The sequence below is a fragment of the Triticum dicoccoides genome, chromosome 5B (assembly GCF_002162155.2).
Source record: "Triticum dicoccoides isolate Atlit2015 ecotype Zavitan chromosome 5B, WEW_v2.0, whole genome shotgun sequence".
Classification (NCBI taxonomy): domain Eukaryota; kingdom Viridiplantae; phylum Streptophyta; class Magnoliopsida; order Poales; family Poaceae; genus Triticum; species Triticum dicoccoides.
Genome location: NC_041389.1, coordinates 113,105,648 through 113,113,916, shown reverse-complemented (window position 1 = coordinate 113,113,916; position 8,269 = coordinate 113,105,648).

Genomic DNA, 8,269 nt, shown 5'->3' with positions numbered 1-8,269 from the left:
GCAGAGAGAGAGAGAGACGGGAAAGGAAGAGATTGGTGTTTTGGCTTGGGAGAGAGGGGAACCGACTGATGAAAGGAAAAGGGAGGAGAGGTTGGAGAGAGAGAGATTAACCATTTCATTCACTCAAGCAATTGCACTTTGTTAAGTTTCTTTTTTAAGGGATAAGGGAAGTCCTCTTGGCACTTCATTGCAAAGTTAACAAAGTCATCATCCCACTAGTACATCCATTTTAAACCATATGTATGCCTATCTAGAAAATGTGTCAAGCCATTAGCTTTCCTCGGACAATGATTGAAATCGAATCGACGAGATATCATGAGCTTGTTGAAAACAATTTTTCAGAATTGTTGACTAGGAGGGCAGAACATCAGACGCACCATTGCACGCATTAATGATCTCAAGAGAGTATGATTCTACTATGTTTGTTTAGCATATGATTTCCTGTATCAACTGAAGACCTTGGTGAAGCGACATAGATTTCACTGTCGCCGCGTTAGGAACATAGTCAAATAACTTGGCAACTCCTGCCATAGCTTTGCCTCCGACAATTCTGAACAATAGTAGCTAACTAACTTGTGTCATCCTCAAAGAATGCATCCGAGTTCCGCTTGTACATACCTAGTGGTGGCTTCTTCCATCTAACTTTGTCTGCTTCTGGAGAGTGATTAGACTACTTGACCAAATAAAACCTAGTTTTTTCTCAATTTTACTCCCTCCGTTCCTAAATATTTGTCTTTTTAGAGATTTCAAATGGACTATCACATACGGATGTATATAGACATATTTTAGAGTGTAGATTCACTCATTTTGTTTCGTATGTAGTCACTTGTTGAAATATCTAGAAAGACAAATATTTATGAACGGAGGGAGTAGTTGTAGGCAAGTTTTAGCAATACTATCAAGTCAAGCAGCACCCTACATGCAAGCCTAAGAGTTGTGCAGCGGAAAGTAAAGACTTTGCATATGAATGTAAAGTAGGGGATCGAGGATATCAAACGCAATGAAGACACGGTGTTTTTGGCGTGGTTCCGATAGGTGGTGCTATCGTACATCCACGTTGATGGAGACTTCAACCCACCGAGGGTAACGGCTGCGCGAGTCCATAGAGGGCTCCACCCACGAAGGGTCCGCGAAGAAGCAACCTTGTCTATTTCACCATGCCTTACGCCCACGGAGGACTAGCCATAATCGGGATAGATCTTCACGAAGTAGGCGATCTCCTTGCCCTTACAAACTTCTTGGTTCAACTCCACATGATCGTTGAGGCTCCCAAGTGACACCTAACCAATTTAGGAGACACCACTCTCCAAAAGATAATAGATGTTATTGATGATGATGAACTTCTTGCTCGTGTGCTTCAAACGATAATCTCCTCAACACTTAATCACTCTCTCACATATTTGGCTTGGGGTAGGAGAAGGATTGGAGTGGAAAGCAACTTGGGGAGGCTAGAAATCAAGGTTCAAATGGTTGGATTGGAATCCCTTGATCTCAACACAAGTGTAGGGGATTCTCTCTCAAAAAATGGATGTTGAAAGTTTAGTTTCGTCCTGGTTGCTCTCTATGTGAGTGAGTGGTGGTGGTGGGGTATATATAGCCATCACCAAAGATCTAGCCGTTATAAACTTTATGCACAACTCAGTGACACCAAAACAAAATCTCGGTGGCACTGAACAGTGTAAAAGATTCTAACATTAGACGTTTCAGTGAGACCAGATGAATCCACTCGGTGAGACCGATATGTGATGACCTAAGAAGATTCCTCATCTCGGTAATTCCGATCGTTTCAACTCGGTAGTTCCGAACTGAAAGTGATGGATTACAGAAACTTGGTCACTACACTTCGGTGGGGCCTAATGTCATCTCGGTAGAACCGAGTTTCTAGGGTTTGGCTTATGGCTCTGTCTGGTGTATCTCGGTGGGTCCGGATGGATAGGTTTTGGTGGGACTGAAATTGAACTTGGGGTTTTGGACAAATGGATATGGAGAAAGTTGTTGAGATTTTTGGAGCAATATCTTCAAGCCCTTGAGCAAATTACTCATGACCAAAACCTCATCCCCTTTTGATAGTATTGGCTTCCTATGGACTCAATGGTATCTTTGATCACTCAACCAAAAATGTAGTCTTGAAGCTTTTGCCAATATATGTCCTTAGCATTTTGAGGGGTCCACAATCATATGTCCTTGCCATGCAAAAACATTGAACTTTCCTGAAAATTATCTTTGAATAGGCATTAGTTCAATGACATATATGTCGTTATTAATTACCAAAACCACCCGGGGATTAGATGCACTTTCAATCTCCCCCTTTTTGGTAATTGATGACAACATATAGAGCAAAACTTCGACATTCGATATAATCAATGAATAACATCGTCGCTTTGAGAAGTGTGTAATAAGCAAGAGTTGCCCCCTGAAATTTTGCATTATTTAGAATTTGTGTTTGAATGCAAATGCACACTCAATTAGGATCATGGGTCAATCTTCCATGTCACATACAATTTGGTGGAGCGCACAAAAATGATATGAATGATATACATCAAGCACTCATCCCCAAACATACAAGTGAATGATCATAGCAATAATCATAAGGATAGATAGACAACCTGCATATCGTCAAAGTATGGTGTGATGAATCACACATGAAGCATAGTATCAACCACATAAAAGTAACCGGAGTAAAACGAACACGAAACCAAATAAAATCAAAAAAAGCAAAAGCAAAAGTGACACTTTCTCTCGAAGCCCTATGATCTATGCATATTCTCCCCATTTGGCAACAAGTTACCAAAAAGCTCGAATAAGTATAGAGCTAAGCGTCACTTTGGGCTCTCTCCGGCTCCTGGAGATCAAGTCCTCTAACCTGCAACTCCGGTGTGCGCCGGTGGAGTGGAGATAAGTGCGTCGGCTAATGCTTCTGTTGACGTCTACTGGACTGGAGGTGCAACGGATGGGCCAGCAGCTAGAGCACACACTATGGCTCGAGTATCTGTGACAGGCACTGTAGCAGATGTGGGCATCTTCTAAAACTGAGTGGTAGTCGGAAGAACAATGCCATCATCGTCATCACTGCCGGAGCTCATCTTTGCTTCATCAACCTCCTTCTTAAGACTGTCAAATGTGGTCTGGAGCTCGGTGACCTTGACATCTAAGGCATGGAACTTGCTTTCCATTATCCTTTCAAGACTCTCTTGGTTCTTCACAAGGTTGGCCGAACTTCGCTCGATCCTCTAAGATGCCTAAAGAAGATATATCATCTGATCTGCCTTTGTCTTGAGCAAGGGAGCAGTAGAAGAGCTAGGACCAGCAGTAGCCTCTGCCTCTGCCTGAGCTGCAGTTGAAGTAGGACGGGAGGTCCATCATCACAGTGCAATCCTCCTTCTTCGGTTGTAGCGGCGGATGCAAACTATAAAGTAGATATATTGCTACCAACATTCGAGTTGATGAGCATCTGAATGTGCGGTGCAAATCCACAAGAACTTTTTTGACGGCAATTGTCCTCTTCACTGTCTCTACAATAAGATTCATCACTTTGAACTTGGTGAAGCTGTCAACAAAATGTAGCATGTTGATGTAATGTCCTATAATCATGTTATCATGAGAGTGTACCTCAAGATAGTATTGGTGGTAGCAAGCCCTGAAAAGAGGTAGTAAACTGGCCCAAACTTGTGTATTTTGACATAATCCTTGGGGATAGCAGTGTACATGGTACTCATGTATTTGTGATCCATCTTGGGCTTGGCATACACATCAATGTCATTCTACTCAGCCTCTGGAGCACCAATCAACTCAGCCTAGTCATCTATAGTAGACTGACATCTCATACCCTCAGTCATCCAAACAATCTTCCCATCTGGATAGAAGTGTGCGGTGGAGTAAAATTGCATGATCAACTCATCATTCCATGTAGTCAACTTTGTTCCAAACTTATCAACACCAATTGCCTTGAAGTTCTCATGTACATCGGGAAAGTTGTCAGGAAACTCATCAATGTACTCCCAGTCCACCCATCTCACGTCACTGATTGCCGAGCTCTTGTCAAGAAGCACAATCTCATATAAATCATGTTGCTCCTTGGTGTGGAATCTATAGTCCATGACAGTTCTCCTCCTTGAAGCATATGGATCATTGGCTCTCCACTTCCTCGGTCCTTTATCCTTCCTTTCCTTCATGTTCTCAGCTATTAGGTGTGAATCATCATATGCTGGTAAGAGTGGTCTCAATCAAGACCTTTTTCTAGCGCCGTTACCGGGGAACATAGCTATATTTGTTGAGTCACTTGGGATTATTATCTATTTATCACTATGAAGAATCTGAAGGATATAAAAACCAAGATCGTTCCCTCTAGGATGAGGGGAGGTAAGGAACTGCCATCACACTCTACACTTGATTCACCTTCTGTTTGAGTAGACTTGCAACGCCACCACATGCTATTAATCCTGATATGTCGCAAGTTATTGATGATGCTACTCATGATGATGCTAGTACCTTGCTTGATGATAATATGCCACTAGGTGAATTTCTTGATGAACAAATTGCTAGATCTAAAGATATTGAGAATGCTGAAACTGATGAAATTATTGAAACTCATGAAGTACTTGAAACTGAAAATCTTGAAACACCTATTAGGCCTAGTTGTACTAGATATGAATTGCCTAAGATACCTGAAGGTTATGTTCTGGATGAGGAGACAACTAGAGATTTTCTTGCTTGCAATGATAGAGATGATCTTAAGAAATTATTATGCAAACTAAAAGAAAAATCTTTGAATGCTAGAATGAAATGTGATCCTAAGTTTGCTACTTCACCTATCTTTATTGATGATAAGGATTATGTATTCTCTGTCGACCCAGAGTTAATTACTTTGGTTGAATCTGGTCCTTTCTATGGCTATGAAACTGAAACTGTTATGGCACACCTTACTAAGTTAAATGATATAGCCACCCTTTTTGCTCATGATGATAAAATTCGCTACTATTATATTCTCAAATTATTTCCATTCTCATTAAAAGGGTGATGCTAAGATATGGTACAATACTCCCGCTCCTGGTTGTGTCCGTAGTCCCCATGATATGATTTATTACTTCTCTAAAAAATAGTTTCCTGCTCATAAGAAACATGCTGCCTTATAGGAAATATTTAAATTTGTGCAAATTGAAGAAGAGAGTCTCCCACAAGATTGGGGGAGGCTTCTCCAAATGCTTAATGCTTTGCCTGATCATCCACTTAAGAAAACTTAAATATTTGATATCTTCTGTAATGCACTAACTGATGCTTCTAGGGATTTCCTAGATAGTTGTGCTGGTTATGTTTTCAGGGAACGAACTGTTGAACAAGCTAAGGACTTATTGAATAATATATTGAAAAATTATGATGATTGGACTCTTTCTGAACCACCGCCTAAACCCACTCCAAAGAAGAGGGGTATCTTATCTCAGTCCTAAAGATACGCAAGAGGCAAAGAAAGTATGAAAGAAAAAGGTATTAAAGCAAAGGATGTTGAATATTTACTGCCTATTGAAGAAATGCATGGACTTGACACACCACCACACCAAAGGTGGTAGAGGTAAATTCTTTATTAAAGTTTGATGAAGGTGACATCTCCTACAATATGCATCCTAGTCAATGCCTTTATGAGTTTGATATCTACATTAGAGAACAAGATCAGTTCAATGAAAATGTTATGAAACAATTGAAATACAACTCTGATATGATTGCTCGCTTGAGTGACTTGTTATTTAGAACCTCTAATGATGTTAGAGGTGTAGGAAAACATGCCTCTATGGTTCACAGTCAGTTAGAACAAGTTTCTAAATCTCAAAGAGAATTGCTTGATGAAATGAATAATAATATGAAGGAACATGCTATTAGAGTAGTAACTAGAGGAGGTAGAATGACTCAGGAACCACTTTATCCCGAGGGACATCCTAAAAGAATTGAACAAGACTCTCAAAGAATTAACACCAATGCACCTAGTCCTTCTAGAAAGAAGAAGAAGAAGAAATATAGGACTCTGCACACCTCTAGTGATCTTGAAAGAGAAAACCCTCCTGGTAATAATAATGATGTTTCTATCTCTGATGCTGAAACAAACTCAATTTGGTAATGAACATTCATCTAGTGATAAAGAACAAGATAATGATGATGTTCATGAAGACACTCAACTACACAATGATAAACAACCAGATAATGATGTGGAAATAGAACCAACTATTGATCTTGATAACCCACAACCTAAAAATAAAAGATATGATAAAAGAGACTTTGTGGCTAGAAAACATGGTAAAGAAAGAGAGCTATGGGTTCAAAAACCCATGCACTTTCCACCCAAACCAACTAAGAAGAAAGACGATGAAGAATTTGAATGCTTTACTGAAATGCTTAGGCCAGTATTTTTGCGCACTCGCTTGACTGGTATTTTAAAGATGGCCCCTTATGCAAAATACATGAAAGACATCATCACTAATAAGAGAAAAATACTGGAAGATGAAATCTCCACAATGCTTGCTAATTATTCTTTTAAGGATGGAGTACCTAAGAACCTTGGAGATTCGGGAATACCAACTATACTTTGCTCCATCAAAAGAAATTATGTTAAAACTGCTTTGTGTGATTTAGGAGCTGGTGTTAGTGTTATGCCTTTCTCTTTATGTAAAAGACTTGATTTGAATAAACTCACACCTACTGAAATATCTTTGCAAATGGCTAATAAATCAACCGCCATACCTATCGGTATTTGTGAGGATGTGCCCGTTGTTGTTGCAAATGTTACTATCTTAACAGACTTTGTTATACATGAGATGCCTGAGGACAACAACATGTCGATTATCCTTGGTAGACCCTTTTTGAACACTGCATGGGCTGTTATTGATTGCAATAAAAGCAAGGTCACTTTTCATATCAATGGTAATGAGCATACGGTGCACTTTCCGAAGAAACAATTCCAAGTGAATGGTATTAATGTTATTGAAAAATTTCCGACACTCACTATTGGAAGTTTTCAATTACATCTACTACTGCCAAAAAGAAATATGATATACTTATTGTTGGGGAAATGCATATCCCTGTTGAGGTAACCTAGTGTTTTACGAAAGTTCTTCAGTTTCATGCTAATCAAAGATGGTTGTTAATAAGACTTGATCAACTTTATTAATGAATCATTTTTTAGAGGTATGAAGTTGATGAATTTAGTAGGCACCACCTTCTGTCCGCCTTTTGTTTTCTATTGTCCTTAGTTAAATAAAATAAAATGCCATGTTTATCCTGTTTTCTGGATTTTCCGTGCAATAAAAAATGACCCAAAACTAAAAGTGCTCAGAATGCCCTTAAAATTTAACATGATTTTTTTTCCTGAATTTTTACTACAAATAACATCAGAGGGGGTGCGTCAGGTGGGCACAACCCACCTGGGCGCGTGAGCAGCCCCAGGCGCGCCCTGGTGGGTTGTGGTCCCCACGTGGGCCCCTCACTTTATCTCTTTAGCCCATGCCATCTCCTACCTCCAGAAAAAATCACCATTGCTCTCTCTCTCTCTCTCTCTCTCTCTCTCTCGTGTTCTTGCTCTCAAACCCACGGATTTCGATCTCTTTGCTCGAAGCTCCATTTCCAAACTATTTTAGAGGATTGCTACTTGGTATGTGACTCCTCCATTGCTCCAATTAGTTTTTGCTTTAGTGGATTATATTTTGAATAATTAGCTACTCTTAGTGCTGCTATAGATGAGCTTGCAAGTTGAATTCTTAGAGTTCTAGGTAGTTTGAATGCTCAATATAGCCTCTATGCCTCCTTATGAGTAGTTGCTATCAATCTTGTGAAGTTTTGTTGACAAAAATTTTGTGTCCCAAATTTTTTCAAAAATTGTTCGCAAATAAAAACGCGATTCTTTAGGAATTCTTCGAGGAGGAAGTCTTCGGAGGCATCATCTAGTAGTGGCTCGGTGCGTCGGTCTTATGTTGAACCAAGCGCAAGCTCGATACGGGATGCCGCTATCAAATCCTGCCTATGGTCATACAATGATTTTATGGTGAGTGTAGGTATTAAAGAAGAATTTGAGCAATATGTTCACAATGCCGAGCTCGGTCCCTACATTCAAGATAAGTGCAACCAGCATCTCAGCCTCACAGAATCGTTTAGCTAAAGAGGTTGGTGTTACACCTTTGCCTTATGACCCCATCTTGCCTACTCAGTACCTATACTTTGATGCCAAACGCCATAAGTTCCTTAAGTGCAAAATCACTGATTATACTTATAACATGAGGTTTAATAAAAA